This window comes from Lutjanus erythropterus, chromosome 4, assembly GCF_056507025.1.
Source record: "Lutjanus erythropterus isolate fLutEry1 chromosome 4, fLutEry1.hap2, whole genome shotgun sequence".
In the NCBI taxonomy this organism is placed as follows: domain Eukaryota; kingdom Metazoa; phylum Chordata; class Actinopteri; order Lutjaniformes; family Lutjanidae; genus Lutjanus; species Lutjanus erythropterus.
In genome coordinates this window covers 41,052,995-41,069,982 of record NC_139320.1, presented here as the reverse complement: position 1 = coordinate 41,069,982, position 16,988 = coordinate 41,052,995, and the positions used below count along the sequence as shown (strand labels likewise).

General features: G+C 39.4%; 1 protein-coding gene across 3 annotated transcripts in view; it reads right to left on the bottom strand.

Moving 5' to 3' along the window:
• Positions 1-16,988, bottom strand: part of robo1 (roundabout, axon guidance receptor, homolog 1 (Drosophila)) — a 328,311-nt gene that overhangs the window by 236,643 nt on the left and 74,680 nt on the right. The window contains exon 1 of one of the 3 annotated variants that reach the window (XM_084717998.1): positions 3,094-3,113. The exons of the other annotated variants lie outside the window; for them this stretch is intronic. The gene's annotated coding sequence lies outside the window, so the exon portion shown is untranslated. Of the gene's footprint in view, positions 1-3,093; positions 3,114-16,988 lie in introns of those variants that run through there. 3 annotated transcript variants of the gene reach the window in all.

Here is a 16,988-nt window from a genome sequence, read left to right as displayed (position 1 = left end):
CATGAAAATCCCTAAATTTACACCCCATTAACCAAAACCCACTGTTGAGCTGTGTTGAATTAAACATCATAAACAGTAAGTGGTAACACTTTATTTGAAGGGGTGTGCGTAAGACTGTCATAACACTGTCATAACCATGTCAGTTAACCTATCATGACCATGAAAGAGTCTTAATAAATGTTTATGACTCCTGTCATTAAGTGTCTCATTCTGTCAATTACCTCATTTTTAATATAAAGCTGACATTGTTTGAGATGTCTTCATAAGAACAGCTTGACATTAATCAAGCCGATGATGTTTTCATTATGACAACTTGACATCAGCCAAGACAATATAACCTGTCAATGTTTCAGGTAGCTAAGCAGAAATCTCTGAGAGCAAATATTTATGACACATTTATAATGCTCTTGTGACTGTCAGTATCAAAACCAACCACAGGACAGTATAACGTAATCTTAAAACTGTTGTCATAATGAAGACATTGAAAGTTTATGTTGGGTCAGTTAATGTCAAGGTGTCATAACAAAGACATCGAAAGGTTCCGTTGTCTCATTTAATGTCAAGCTGTCATAAAGACAATGACAGGTTACGGTTATGACCATGCAACTAATTGATTAATCAAGATAATAGTCAACAGGATAATTGATTATGAATGTAATCATTAGTTGCAGCCCCAGTCATAAGAAAGACATTGACAGGTTATTTTGTCTTGGGTAATTGGTTAAGATGTCATCTCAAACAATGTCAACTTTGCATTAAAAATGACATAATTAATTGAATGACACCTAAAGAAAACAGTCAAGCATTTCGAAAGGCTGCTTGATGTTAACGACAGGTGCCATGACATGGTAATGATGGTGTAATGAAACTCTTATGCACACCCCTTCAAATAAAAAGTTCCCCAGTAATCTAAGAAGAAACTGTGGGATTTGAGACCACTATTGTACATCTTCATGTAGCTAAATATAAAACCAAACTCACACCTTCCAGTGTCATTGCAATCTAAACCTATAAAAGATATCGCCTGTCATGCCACCCTGAGACCAGCTCATGTCTCCTTGGGAAGGCATGTGACCTGCTTTACGTTGACTTGGTGCCTCTTCCATCCCATCCCAGTCATTTAATCTTGGAACGGTATCAAGATAGCGATCTCCCTTTAACCTCTACAGAGGGGACGGACACAAAGGGACACTCTCCCCACTTCATCACTCAGCCTCAAGCAGTGGTGGCATGCCAAACAATCCCATTAGCCCCCGGCCAAAAGCCCAGGGACAGCAGCTACGTCCTGAATCAACCGCAGCTCTCTGCTCATTTGAACATCCTCTCTCCTCTCCGACATCCATGCACTCATGTGTCAGCATGTATAATGAACTCACTCAGAGCTACACCCAGCTTTTACTCTGAGGAAATAGGCAGCCCCATCACTCTGAGTAGCTTTTTACAACTCAACACTGATCAATTAATGACTACCAATGAGACCCTGAGAGATATTCATACAGGAATATTAGAGTGATGCTGAGAGAAAAGAGGAGCGCCGGGAGGTGGATAATAAACTATGAACTGCAACTCGCTGCAGATCCAACAGCAGAGAGGCACTTTCGCAATCACGTCCATATTGATACCTCTTAAAGCTGGCAACACAGGCCAAGGTCGCTGGCCTCATATAGACGATTTATTTCACTCTCATATCCAGGTGCCACAGAGAAATGAGCTGAGACTCGAACGGCAACCAGAGTAATCAAAGTGGCACGTAATGTTTAGTGCTTCCTGGATCTGACTCCACAAGTCCAGGTGATGGAAAAGAGAAAACATACAAAGTATAAGGAAGATGTTTATTTTACAGTACACTAATAAGATCTAACAAGCCATAGATTGTATCAAATTAGACAAAAACTGGACATAACATGTTATTTATTAGATAGAATTAGACACTTTTTTAGACTTTATTAGATGGTAATTAGGGACACATTATAACAGAACTGTGAACTAAAGTGTATTGTTTCCAACTGTTAGAACGTTATTAGACTTTCATAAAGGGTAATTTGAGACACATTACAACAGAAATATACTGTAAACTAAAGTGTATTGTTTCTCACTGTCAGACCCTTATTAGACTTTCATAGAGGTTATTTATGTACACAGTACAACAGAGCAGGACTGTAAACTATAATGAACTCACATATCTACTACCTGAGACGCATCTTCTTTGGCTGGTACTGTAGAATTGCAAAGTAGCCTTGACTGATGCTTACTTCTTGTGTCAAATCACATTATCTGCCTACAGCAGTGATTTCCAAAGAAATCCTAGTGGTGGGCCATTAAAAAACTACAGGTGGGCCACAAGAAGTCATTAAAAATAAATACAAATAAGCAACTTTAAGTTTCAATTTTATAAGTTTGGAATTATCCTAAAATATTTATGATTATTTTTTTTAAAAAGTAATCAGAACTAATAAAAAAGTTTACACCATAACACATACACATAACAAAATGTATCATATATCTTGTCACAATTAATCTTGTGTGTTGATCAGAGTTGTGATTAAGGGTTTGGGTGGGCTGCAGAAGATTTCAAAATCAGCGGCTATTCTTATTCTGTCATTCTTAAGTTTGGGAATGGCTGACCTGCTGTATTAAAATAAATTTCTGCATGCGCCCATATGACTAAACCTATAATTTTGGCCTTAACTTGGCAGTTCTCGTTCACATATTATTTTTTAAATTGGGAAGAAGCAGATATTCGATTTCACTTTAGTGCACAGTACAGTTACATTGTAATATGTTCCAAATAACCCTCTAATAAATTCAAATAAGGGTCTAACATAATACACTAGTTTACAGTATAGTTCTCTAATTACTCTAATAACGTCTAATGTGGGTCCAATAAAGGTTCTAATACTGTCTAATTCAAAACATATCTAGTTTTTGTCAAATTTGATATGACGTATGGCTTGTTATATCTTGTACTGTAAAATAAAGTGCGACCAATGTCTGACCTGGTTTGTCTTGTAATAAGCTAAAAAAAATGCAAGAATAGAAGGAAAGAAGAGGGAAGGCAAATAAAGTGTAGCAAATGGAAGAGGAGTTACTCACGACTCCTGTCACCCTTCCACCTCCAGCTTCCCTTGTGCTTCCCCGCGCCATCCCCTGGTACACAGCATCCACTCAGCACCTCCGCCAGCACCACCAGCAGCAGCAGGGGCATCCGCCCGCCGGACATGCCTGCCTCCAAAGCTTGATTTGGGGCTACAGTGGACAGCGGAGGGCCATGAGGAGTGCTGTCCCACACTCAGTCATATCTCACACAGCTGCATGGACAGATCCAAAACAATAACAGCGCGTCCTCCTCCTGCTCCGGCTTCCCTTGGAGCGTTAGCCCCTGGGCCACGACACTGAAGCCCCAGAGGGGTCACACACTCTCTACAGAAACCCCTCCTCCCCCTGGGGTTGACTGGAATTATCCTTCTGAAGACTGTTATTCCAGCATTGGTAGAAAAGCAAAGTAAGCCTGGATTTCTGAAGATTCTCTGTGAAATATTGATTTGCTCTTTTTTCTCTCTTCCTCTTCCTCTTTTTCAGTCCCTCTTAGAGCTATGGAGGTATTTATTGCAGTCCTGGTCAAAGCCTCACACTGAGCTCAGTAGTAACAGCTCCCATGAGAAGAGATAGAAGAAAACTGTTTCCCCTTGTAGAGCAGAAGTTGTTCAGGTCACAGTGAGGACCGGTGACACTGATGGTGACACATCACTAATCCAGCAGCATCCAACTCTTGTCACCCGCACCAGGCAGTAACTGACTGTGTCCAGGAGTGTGTGTGTGTGTAAATGCATGTGTGTCCTCCTCCCCCCTCTCCCTCCCTTTTCGTCCACCTACCACCACACGTCTCAGATCACATGAGGCAGTGTTGATATGAAAATAAGGAATAAATCACAGAGATCAGTTCAACACAGAGCAGCCTTGACTTTGTCAACAGAGCGTCTGAGAGAGAGGGAGAGGGAGAGTACATCCAGCGAAGGAGGGAGGGAGGGAGATATGGAGGAGAGAGACTGAGAGAGACAAGCGTGGGGGGTGTGAATAGCAATTTCTCAAGTGCAATGGCTCTTGCGCTTTTGCACGCTCATGATGCTCGTTCATGTTTTCATTATGGATACCCGCACAGCCTGACTGAGCTCAACTGTTGTAACCTGTGCATTAATGTGTGTGTGTGTGTGTGTGTGTGTGTGTGTGTGTGTGTGTGTGTGTGTGTGTGTGTGTGTGTGTGTGTGTGTGTGTGTGCGTGTATTCTACAGAAGCAGGATTACTGTAACCTAATGCTTTCACAGATTTAAAACAGAGAAAAAACGGTTGTACCTGCATGCCCGACCAACCGACCTACCTGACATGCACCTGTATAGACAAGCACACAGACCAGTTTGGCTGCGTGTTTGTGTGTGTGCGACAGTTAATTTGTAATTGATTGCAAATTGATACCTGCACCACAGTTTAGAAAAGACTTTACAAAACATTTGAACAGTTAGACTGTGATACAGTGCACAAGCTCCAACAGTTTGTTTATAATTTCAAGCTGAAAAAGGCATCACATGTTCATCAATGCAAATAATTTAACATTATGAAATCCAAATTTGAAGAAGAGTGAGACCTGAGATATGCCCTCACTGATCATTGTTTAGTTCTTAACATGCACCGTAGGTCTGAAATGAGCCTGATATCTGCACCAACACTGGCTTCATTAGCCCTTTCAGATGGAAACCACCATTATAAAAGCCAAATATCAATCGCTCCAAATCAACCGGACTCCTTTAGCAAAATCAGCTATTTTAACGTGCAGAACACAGGAGTTGCTGGTTTACCACTGCCTTGTTTGTTTGTTATTTTGTGACTTTGTGTTTTAGAAGGTTAGTTTGGATTCACGGAAGCCACATAATAACAGATCAAGGCAGATCAGCAGCTCTCATGTTCTGCAAAGTTAAATTATTCAGGGTTCCTACACCTTTTCCAAAGTCTTTTTTCAGTTCTCTTTCCAAGTATTTTCAAGATGCATTTCGCACTTTTACCAGCACCTTAAAGCTGGGATATTTATATACATACACGCTCAAAATTGATTATGCCTTATTTAATTTCTTCAACACATTAAATCAACTGTTACTGTGTTATAAACAACCAAAACATTCTACAGAAGGGTGACAAAAAAGGAAAACATAACAAAGGTTCATGTTTCAAAATGAGTCACCTATCTATAAGTAGATCTGGCATCCTACGTAACCTGGCTGAGCCAATATAAAGCAATCACTGAAACAATTACTAGACAACTTCAATACAGGGCTCACTGAAACAGCAGTCTCACAGGATGTTGTTGTCTGTTGACAGCTGTATAATGATGACTGGAAAAGATTGTCTGATGGTAAGGTAAATTGTTTAAAATATTCTGAATGAACACTTAAACTGATACTGATTTTTAAGGTGGCTAAAATGTGGTTTTCCACTGACCCTGTCCACAGCAGTCCAATGCTTAGCATCCGTGCTGGGAAGTAACACACTTCAAATACTCTCCCTTTAATCGAGGGGAATGTTAAAGCACTAACAACCTAAAATTAAATGGTACTGTTTATGCTAGAGTGTATGAAATTAACAAATCATATTTTAGCTTATTCTCTAAAACAAGATAATAGTCTCTCAGTTGTTTGAACCTGCAAGAACATTATAAGAAAAAATAATAAATTAATGATGAAAGATGTGGTAATTTTGTGGGGGGATTTAAAGTGCCTTAATGTTGTGGTTATGTATACAATGCACAGATATAAGTATACATACAGTATGCACCTTGTGTATGCAAGCACACACACACACACACACACACACACACACACACACACACACACCACAAAGCCTATTTTTGTATAAAACGAGCTCAGCAAGTCTGGGTTTAGAGTTACACCGCTCGTTTCCTCTGCCTGCCCGGGCTGTCAGGAGGCAGGTGAGTGCAGGTTAACGTGGGAAACTGGAGGTGTCAGCAGCACGTCCCCCCCTCTGCCCCCCTCCACGTCTCTCTCATATGCCCTTCATTACCGTGGTGCAAAATGCCATTACCATGTGTAAACTGCCTCTAAACAAACACAAATAACTGGGACTTTGCAGTGTGTGAAGTCAGTCTGATGAAGAAGAAAACATAAATCTATATTCTGCCTTGTGTGTTCTACACTTTGTCACAAGTCTCCCCCTACATACTGTTCTCAAACTAAATCTGATTGTCTGATTTTCTTATTTTGGTGAATAATGTGGACAATGCCCTACAAAAGTGTCCCTATTTGTCTGTCATGTAATCTTGATGTAGTGGCCCTTAAGGATCATGCTCCTTGAGATGTAATTAATCGCGTTACATTAGCTACTGATGGAAGTCTGATTAAAACAGCTCTCTAATGATTAGACCTCTGGAATAATTACCACTGCAGTGAGGACGGGGCACTTCAACCCCTCAGGACGCCAATCTAACACTCCTACTACCTGCTAAATGTCACGGCTAATGCCAACTGCTTAGAGACCTGGACAATGCAATGCTAATTCTATGCAGGGAATATAAATGACGTGGCAAGCTGCAACAGAGGCAGCATTTACAAACTGTCCACACACACACACACACAGCTTTAATGTGTATGTTGTTAAGGTGTAGTGTATCTTTGTTAATATGCAGCCTGAGAAAGAGATTAGCCTCATGTTTACCCTGAGGGTGGGTAACATATCCAACAGAAACACACAAATAACTTTCTGTGTCAGGTCACAGAGAATAGATACATTGATAAAAGATGATTATGTCAGCTCTCTGCACAGTTATTATAGACTTATGTTGGGTTGTTTTGTTTTTTGTGCATCAAAGAGAGGCAAGTGTCTGCATGTGGCACTCATATTTTATTGGATCTCAGCTGAACTGCTCACATGTGGTTGTGCACTTTCCATCTCGTACTGTTTTACAATTCAAATCGGTCCCATTTAGTCATTTAAACAAATGCTGCTGCTAACATGCTATGTATCTACTGTATTATCTATCCGTTTAAATAGGCTGTTCTATATTAATCACACTGTAATATGTAATTCCAATATGCATACAAATATTATATTCCAAATGTAATTTATTGCTCAGCATGGCTGCTGTATTCTCTCATAATATAACTTCAGCTGGCAACAAAGCAGCACAGCTGTGTGGGCACTTTCCTAAAAAATTAAAAGAGTGCACAAATAAATCACATACACACTGTATAACAAATGACTTCAACTCACTCACATAATCACACATGGTGACTAGCTCTGGCAGTTTCTCTAATTAACAACAGAATTATGGGTAAAGTCACAGCTGGTTACCATGAAAGTACTGCAAACCTAAGTTTTCACTTGTGTTTTCTAAACTCCACTTCAGGTTATTTTAAAGGGATAGTTCAGATTATCTGAAGTGGGTTTGTATGAGGTACTTTACAATAGTCTCTGTGTGATATCTAGAATATTTTCACTGCTTTATCTTGCCATCAGACAGCCTTTTCAGATGGGATATCAGCCAAATATCACTCTCTCCAAAGCAACCAGACTCCTTAAGGAAAAATGGTAATCTACCTCGCAGAAGCAGAAATTGGGAGTTGCTGGTCTAACGCCGCCTCGATTGGTTAGTTACTTTGTGTTGCTGTGTGAAAGGTTGGTTTGGATTAATCAGAGTCACACAATGACAAACAAAGTAACAAATCAAGGTAGCAGTAGACAGCAGCTCCCCTTGTTGTACAAGGTACAGATATTGTTTTCACTCATGGAGTCCGGCTGGTGAGGAGAAAGCAAGTGTGTTGGTACTCCTCTCTGCATCTCCAAAGTGAGTGAGTTCTGACCACTATCTACTGTAGTTAATACACTGACTATTTATAAGTGCCTCGTATAACCCTTCTAAAAATAATTCAAACTATTTAACTACCCATTTAAAGGGCAATATGAAGTATGACAAATCTGAGAAACACTTTGTCCTTTGGAAGCAGATTCAGCTTACTCTGCTCATACTAATCTTTAACTCCATAACTCCATAACACTGTTGATCTCTGGCACATCCTTGGACTTGTTTATCTCCATTTATTTACTGCATCTGTCAGAATCCACTTTGTCTCTCTGGGATCACAGGTCCTGCACATATCTTGGCAGTGATGCGATGTGGTGCCCTCTGCCTTATCTTGTCATCCTCTACATGCTCTCAGTTGTTTGTGTCAAGAATAAAGCATGCAGTATCTTTCAATCTGCCCCATGCTGAGCCTCAGCCATACTGTACTGTAACTGAAAAATTGCCTTCAAGGGGTGAAAGCAAGGATGAGGCACAATTATCCCTAGCTGAATACCAGGCCCAAAACATAAACAACACACAAACATACTTTGCCTTTTTCAAAAACATTCCTTCTCCACCTTTGTCACAAGTGTTGGTGTAGGGTCTGATGCACAATTAGCCTTTGAGAAGAATTTTAAAAACCTTCCAAGACCTCCTTCCTCAACATCGTCAGACTCCATAACTCCTTGACATCAGCTGCACAGCATCCAGTCCTCAAGGCTAAACTACTGTATCATACACTTTAGCCCCTTTTACATTAGACCAAAAACCCACTAACATCTGGTTTTCGTCTTTGATGGGAAAGGGTACAATTGGCATTAATTCATGGGTCAAATGACTCTGCAGTGGTCACAGGTATTTATCAACTCCAGGTTTGATTGGCAGTTATAGAAAAAGGACACCTGGGTCGGCCCGCTAATTTTCAGCCCTTTTTGGCCTGTCAGCTCCGTCTTTGACTTCTGCAATTCTATTTCTCCTTTTCCATCCATACACATGCTACTTGGCTTGACTTGGTTTGACTTGGCACGTCAGCTGTGCACAACCAAGCCTGCACCCATTACTGAAGGTCTGTAATCAGTCCGGTGGATAAACCTTTTATTTCCTATAAATTCTCCACAATAAAAGTCCCTTTACTATTCTGTTATCTTAAAAACTTAAAACCAGCTAGAAAAAAGTGAAAGTAAACTTCAAACCACAGAGATTCAATCAGAAGCTACAAAAGTACTGAGAGCTAAACAATAAGAGGCTTTAAAACACTGTTTTCCCTGCTCTCCTGTACACATGACTGTGACTCCACTTTCCAGTGCACATCAGACAAAACTAAAAGGCAAACAGATCTACTGGCAATGCAAAAATTAGTCAAATACCAATTTTTAGCAGGCTTAGCCATTTTCCAAAAACCCTGCATATTCATGGTAATTTTGGTGTAAAAATGGTTGGTTGGGATCTTCCAATATAGTCAGTACAACACTGCTAAGACAGAGAGTGAAAACATTATCAAACTGCACCTTTTGTGTAGCAGCTGGCTCCCCATCCCCTTCACCTGACTCTTCAGTGCAGTTACAGACTTGCAGCACCCTACATGAAACAACTGCTCACCTCTGCAATCCTCCAAACCTCCAGTCAAACGCCTATCCCCAAGACTAAGCATGACAAAATGCTTACGTTTAGAGAAGTATTAAAATGCTTAGCGTTAGTATTATACCCCTGAACTCATGTTTAAGTGGAGCAACAGTCGTGTATGTGTTCTGGCTCGAAATTGCAGCCTAATGGTTTTGAATAGCACACACATTCATACTGTCTATTGCTTATATAAACCAATAGATATGACCTTCTCCATGAAAATGATTTAACTGATGCCTGATTGTGTGTAATAAGCCCTGGTCAAGGTGGTGGAAGAATGATTTTTTCTTTCCTTTTCTTACTTGTAATTATCTTACCCATTTTCTTGTAAACTTCATATTTAGCGCGAGTTTAATATTTATTTTCTGTGAAGCAGAAAGCTGACACAGAGAAAAAGTAATTTAAGATTATTGCATGGCAGTGTTTCAGAGCATGCCTCACTCACAGCTCAGCCACCATAGCCTTGAAAATTAGATCCCCTTTGTACTGCGTTCCTCTCTCCCCCGTGTCAGTATGGTGTTTATGAAGCTCACATTCTGGCCCCTCTTATGTGACAGCAGGGTTGATGGGTGGTTACAAAGACACCCAGCAGGGATGAACAGGCGGAGGACTGGACATTTGTACACAGCTTGGAGCGCAGTGAGAGATTCGGGGGGATTGGCACCCACTTTCTGACATTCACACATGCAGGAAAAAAAGGAGAAAAAGCTGGCCCATGGGAGGACAAGCTACAGTAAAGTCAGAAATTTCAGTTTGAAAACTTGACTTTCTGTTTTTTGACTTGACACAAAGAGAATGGTGATCAGGCCACATCGTATTCTCTTAAATGAACAAATTCTGACATATCTGCTAAACATTTTATTGAAAGAAGCTGTTAATCTGTTGCAGCAGCTTTTTGCTATTTTTTTCTAATGTTGGACTTCACTGCATTATTACAAGAGAATATGGTCCTACTCTTCTCTGGTGTACTAAAAGTGATAATGTGGATTTTATGAAGTGGGTTTGAATGGGGTACTGATCTTTAGTCAGTGTATTACCAACAGTGGATGGCGGTCAACACACCTCCAGCTTGGAGAAGCAGAAGGAGCACTGGTGTAGGAAGCTACACAATTTACTGCTGTGGACAAGGTCAGCAACAAATCATATTTTAGCCACCTAAAATATCAATATCAGTTTAAGTGTACATTATATTTAGAATATATTCACCACTTTGCCATCAGCCAGCCTTTTCGATTGGAAACCACTGTCATCACTCTCTCCAAACCAACCAAACTGCATAAGCGAGATCAGTAATTATACCTTGCAGATCATGGTGGTTGCTGGTCTACCGCTGCCTCGATCTGTTAGTTTGCTTTTATTGTTGTAGGATTTCGGCATCTTCAAAGGGTAGTTAGAATTCTCCAAAGTCACACAATAACACAAACAAACTAAGGTGAGGTAAAGTTATTGGTTTTACCAACGGAGTCTGGCTGCTTTGGAGAGAATGATTTACAGAGTTTGGCTTATATAACTGCAGTTCTCTTGTTGTAAAAGTCAAAGTAAAGTGGTGACAATATAAATACAGTATACACTTACAGTGATATTGATTTTTTAAGTGTCTAAAATGCATTTTGCTGCTGAACAAATTACTTAGCTTCCTTCACTGGTACCTCTGCTGCTCCACCAAACTGGGGGAGTGCAGATTACAATCTACAGTAGGTAATACACTGACTATGGATAAGCATCTCATAGAAACCTACTTCAAAGAATGCAAACTATGCCTTTAAAGATAAATCGGACATTCTGGAAAATATGCTTATTTGCTCTCACATCTTTCACCTCTCCATGTAGCATATCTGCACAGAGTTTTATTGGGAGTGGTACAAGTTTATAGGAGCTACTAATCTGTTACAGTAACTTAACTTTTAAATTCACACCTTCAGACAATAAATCACGTAGGCTTGATCTGATGTGCTTTTGTAACTTCTTGACACAATAACTTACAGTATGTCTTCTTCAGTGCATTTGATTAGAATTTTAATTATAGAGCTTTGGAGGAGGGCAGATGGAGCATAAATTAGCCATCAGGACAGTGACACTGTGTGATGACAGATTTTTTTTTTCAACCTGCATACCAGAGTTCCAAGCGATTCATATTTCATTACTGTCTCAACCTCAAGAATGCAGAGAGAAATCAGGATCCATCCACGTTTATAGAGATGGGGCGTCAACCCGAGCTAAGAATTACTGCGTGACACACAGCTCAGTGACATCTAATCTAACAGGTTGTAAATACACTACAGCGCAGAATCTCTGCTGGCACCCCAGTGTGTGCACACTCTTTAGGGGGAGCGTAGTAACGCTGCACTGTTCCTGGAAACACATATGAATGCATCTGCTGCAGAGCCCCTGCTGTTTCTGACTGAGTTATGTTCAGCATGTATGGAGGATGATAAACAGGACCACACCCAGCATTCTTTGCATGGTCAGGTTACGATGGTCCACTCAATCAACACCACTGTCCCACCCACACCTCCAGCCCTCATCTGTCTTATTCAATGCACACACACATAACAGCACACTCCAATCAATGAGAAGTCACAGGAGGAACCCAGCTGAAGGTTAATGTGTGCAGAGAAAAACATGTGATACCTTGCAAAGACATAGAGGGGAAAAACTCCTACATATTCACTGTGGGTACAAATATTCAATTCTAAGTAAGAAAGAAGCTTTAACCTGAAATGTGTTATTTATGTTCACTCACATAATTCATATTACCTGAGAAACAACATAGCAAATTTGCAGTTCAGCCTCTGTACACTTTAAAAGAAAAAACTAGGCTTTAAAGACATGATTTTTTTAAATAGACTTAAAAGAAAAAAGTTCCCAACCTATAATCTGAGATAATTACTCTTTCTATTCAAAAAAATTGAATCTATTGGGTTTAGGAGTTTTAGGAAGAAAGGAAAAAAGGAATTGCAGTTAATTAAAGTGAAAATGGTTAATATGTTAATATTTTCAATAGTAGCAATTTAATTTTTAAGTACCCAAATAATGGATGTGAATCATTTTTGAAATACAGATATTTTGGGGGGTTCTAAAACTCAAAGATTTAAGTTGCTCTAATTAAAAAAAATGTATTCTCCCAACAAAAGTCAGCAAGTCTATTTCAAAACATGAGAATTTGAGTTTAACTTAAAACTGAAAAAATAGTGAAGCCAGCTGCCTTTAGACTATAAGTTTTCTCTCTTTTTTTTCCTTTTACAGTGTATCATTTTTCTTGGGGATGAACATTATACATCAATTTTCTTAAATCACAGGGCAAAAAACAAATTGAAGCTTGCTGACAGATACGAGGACCCACTCTGATAAAATTCTGGTATTTCAGGAAATCTACAGTCTGCAGTTTTTATTTTAAAAATGATGATTTATCCAAACATTGACATCCATTAGAGAGGTAGCATGACTGAATACAGGAGACTGTTGTTTATATCGCAACATTTTATGATAGCAAACTGCTGTGCTAATACAAGCATCTGCTCCTTTATGGAGACATACGGGGCTAATGTCATTTGCCTCCACCCTCCACCCTCCGCCCCGGGTCCTGGTTTCATTCCCCGTAATGGCTGTCGTCAGCGGTCTCACCTTGCAGTGAGATTCCAGCCTGCAGCACTATCGTCCAGATCGCACAACACACTGTGATTTACAGCTGCTGCTGCTGCAGGGCCATCTGGACCATAACCACTCCTCAACACTCAGCATTACGCTCTCCTTCACTCTCTCAGTAGAGGCTTAATGTTTGCTCAGTGTGTCTTCCTCTTTTGTATAAATACTCTTTACACATTTCTCACTTTCTACATGCTATCAAAGAGTAACTGAATTTGGACACCTAATAAACAGTGTTGTGTATTAAGTGGTTACATTTAACAGTGTTAAATACTTAAATTACAAAATAAATGTCATTTTAATTTGTTACAGTTACTGAGAAAAATATATAATTATATTACACTTACTAATCTAAACTAATGTTGGTGATTACAAATTGTTACAAAGGGTTACATCTAAAATACCCTTTTCATTCAAAGCTTCTATGTACAATATAACATTCAAAAGTAATCTTCCATTCAGCGATAATAAATAAGTTTATTGTTAGAACTTATACAATTGAGAGAAATCATGTGGAAACATGAAGCCATTTAAATAGTTAAACAGTTTGACCTTTTCCCATTTGTATTGTAACTGCAAGTACTATATATGCCTCAAATCTAAAATAGAAAGTAACTGAAGATATACTGAATAGATGACTGAGTTTGCAGAGCAGCCAGGAGCACTTATGTTGTAAATTATGTTTGATATGGGCCTAAAAAAAAGTCCAATCTCTGCAGAGGTCCCCTGGGTGAGGCTGCAGTAAAGACACCTGCACCGTCCACTGTGTGTGAAGTCTTTCGCACAGTCCACACAAAATCCCTGTGAACACACACCACCTGAATCCAGACACACCGACTCTGGCTTTCTCCCAAATACAGAGGTGATAATCACAAAGCCCTCAGTGTAAATGTGCCTCATTCATGATTATGGGAGTGTCATAACTGTGGTTCTGCATCTTTTAATGCTCCGTACCTCTGATTCAATGTGTCTCTAAAGAGCCTCCTGCTGCAGTTTGTGTTCACCCAAGTGTGTGATGAGAACCAGGTGAAACATCTGGTGTCATATAAAAGGTGTTAGAGCATTAAAAGCAGAGTCGTACAAGCTTCAAAAGAGCTGCCAAATATCCAGCAGATGTAAGCAGGGGGCTTGTTGAGGTCACCTGCTGTAATATGACGATCACCCAGCAGGTGGCAGTGTTGGATTCAGTTACTGATTCCACCCCAGGGAGCGCAGGGACGCGGGAGGCAGACCAGGGTTGAGGTGTTGAAGTGACACCTGGCAGCTGGCTCCTGAATTAGACCCTTTTAGATTAGATCTGTAAATTGGACGCTCGCTATCTACAAGATCACTTACACCACACACTGACTGGAATAAATTATTTACACATCATATACATGTACACAAGCCACACACTCTCCTCGGAGAGCTTCAAGGGCGAGGACTTTCTGGAGTCCATCAGGTGGAGCAGAGGAGCATGTGACTCACACAGTCATACTGAGCAGTGTTGTCACTGACAGGGCAGTGATCTGATTGGTTGCAGAACAGTCATATTCAGCATAGAAAGCAGAGCACAAAAGTGTTCAACACAACATTAATTCCTTCATTTCTCTGTTATTGTTTTTTTCATTTACACCATGTAATGAAGCATGAGTCAGCTCAAAAAATCTAATAAAGGTTTGTTTTCTTGTATAAAGTAGGGGTTGGTGAATCGATCCCCAAAGTACACATGTAAAATCCTGATTTCAGTGTTGATACTAGAGTCACAAGCTCATATCATGGTTTGCTCAGTAACTCGGGTGTACAGCCATGCTGGAGGTACTAGGATATAAACAGCGGAGTGGATTACAAGTGGAATACTCCATTTAAGGTGATTTTTAAGGTGTCCAAACCACAGAAAAGTTCAAAAAAGTGTCTGGAAGCTGCTAAATCTTTCACAGAGGGACTTAGTCAGCGGGGAAAGGCGTGATATTTTGAGAAACTAAGGTTAAATGGTGATGAAGACCCATACACAAGCTGGCTTTTTTGTCTTGGAATGGACTGGCATGGCAAACTTCCTCGTTTGTTCGCCCACACACAGCTGAAGACCTCAAATGTTGCAAAGGTTTGGAAGCTGACAATCAGATGGTGTGAGGATGGTGACAGTGGCACAATATCAGCTCATCAATAACAGTGTGTTTTATGAAAGTGATCAATACATTTTTAGAATTTTAGGATTTTTAGGATGTCCAGTCTAATAGTTCACTGGTACAACTTTCTGGATCAAATGCTGACCTGGCATCAACATAAACAATTAAAACGTCCCTCTTCAACCAATTTATTAAATAATACAATTGAGGAGAAACAAGTTTGTTATTCTTACAAACTTATATATGATGATGAAAGGTGCAACAATTCATTAATTAAGCAATTCTGAATTGATTATCGAATAAACCACTAACTAAAAAGTCAAATTTCTCTGATTCCAGCTTTTTAAATATGAAAGTGTTTCAGTTTCTTTACTTCCCTCTGACAATAAACTGAATATCTTTTAGCTGTGGGTAAAAAAAAAAAAAAGAAATTTGAGGATGTCACCTTGGGTTTCACGAAACACTGATCAATGTTTTTCCACTGTTTTCTGCAATTTATGGACAGAACAAATAATTGATTAAACAACAATGAAACACAGCCCTAATTTCGTTGACCAAAATTGACAGTTTTGAGCAACCATATGTGGCAAATTATTTGGTGGTAAAAAAAAAAAATCAGAATATAGTAGTTAATTATGACATATTTTGCTCCTTAGCATGACAGTATTTTAGTGGCTTTTAAGAATGAAAAGTGTCAATATTTGTATTGATATGGGTGATCCTGGCCCTAAAGTTACTTGGTACTGGATCAAAACCAAATTTTATGGTATTGCCCACTCCAAGTACAAAGTGTGTATTATTTTATTGCTTCTGCAGAGCTGTGAACATGCGAGCAGATAAGAGAATAGATTTTATTAGGAGACCATGTTCACTTCTGTGATTACTTTTATTTCTTTCTGGCCTTAAATTTCCATCTCAACTTTGAAAACCTCAGCAGAGGATGTCCTAATGTGTGTGTGTATGGATATGCACATGCAGCACATATAAATACACTGCCACTGTGGTGTGTGTGTGTGTCTGCATGAGTGTCTTTCCTATTAAATTTTGTGTTGCACAGAGGGACACTTCAAACAAAACTGCATCTCACTGCCTTTCCTGCTGCAACTACAATATTGCATTCACTACAAAAAAATCTCTAAAGGGCTGCAAAAGTTGTAGACATAAAACATTTACATCATAAAATTGTATGTGAATCCACTCTCACATAAAATAAAGATATTGAAGGTTTATTTATTTGTAAATCAAACTTTAGTACCTGCTGTAGTATGAGGCAGAAAATAAAAAGAGGGCTGTATGAAATACACCATCTGGCCAGGAGGTGGCACTCTCTGACAGCAAAGGGTTTTTTTTGTATTGGAAAGCATCATTTTCAGAGATGACAAACTGTGATATTGCCATTTTCCATGAACAAAGTGGCAAAACTTAGTAAATATATAGTTCCTAAAATAAATGAGTAAACAAACAAAAGAAAGACTAACCCATAACGAGCCTAAAGCTTTCCCCTCATCTCCCCCATCCACACCTCAACCCCACACAGCAGTTAAGATTCACTTCCTTCTGTGAGTTAAGAGGCAAATCTTCTCAAAATTTGTTTGGACATTGGACTTTTTTAAAAAATGACATAATAAGCTTTTTTGAAGTGGTAAGGCTGTGAGCCAGGAGGTCTTGTCACCTTTTTAAGTTTCCTTTCCTTCCTTCCCTTCTCCAGAATTATTCAAATTAAGTCTGGGTCTATCTGAACATTGATATCTTCCGCAAAAAAAGGCAAG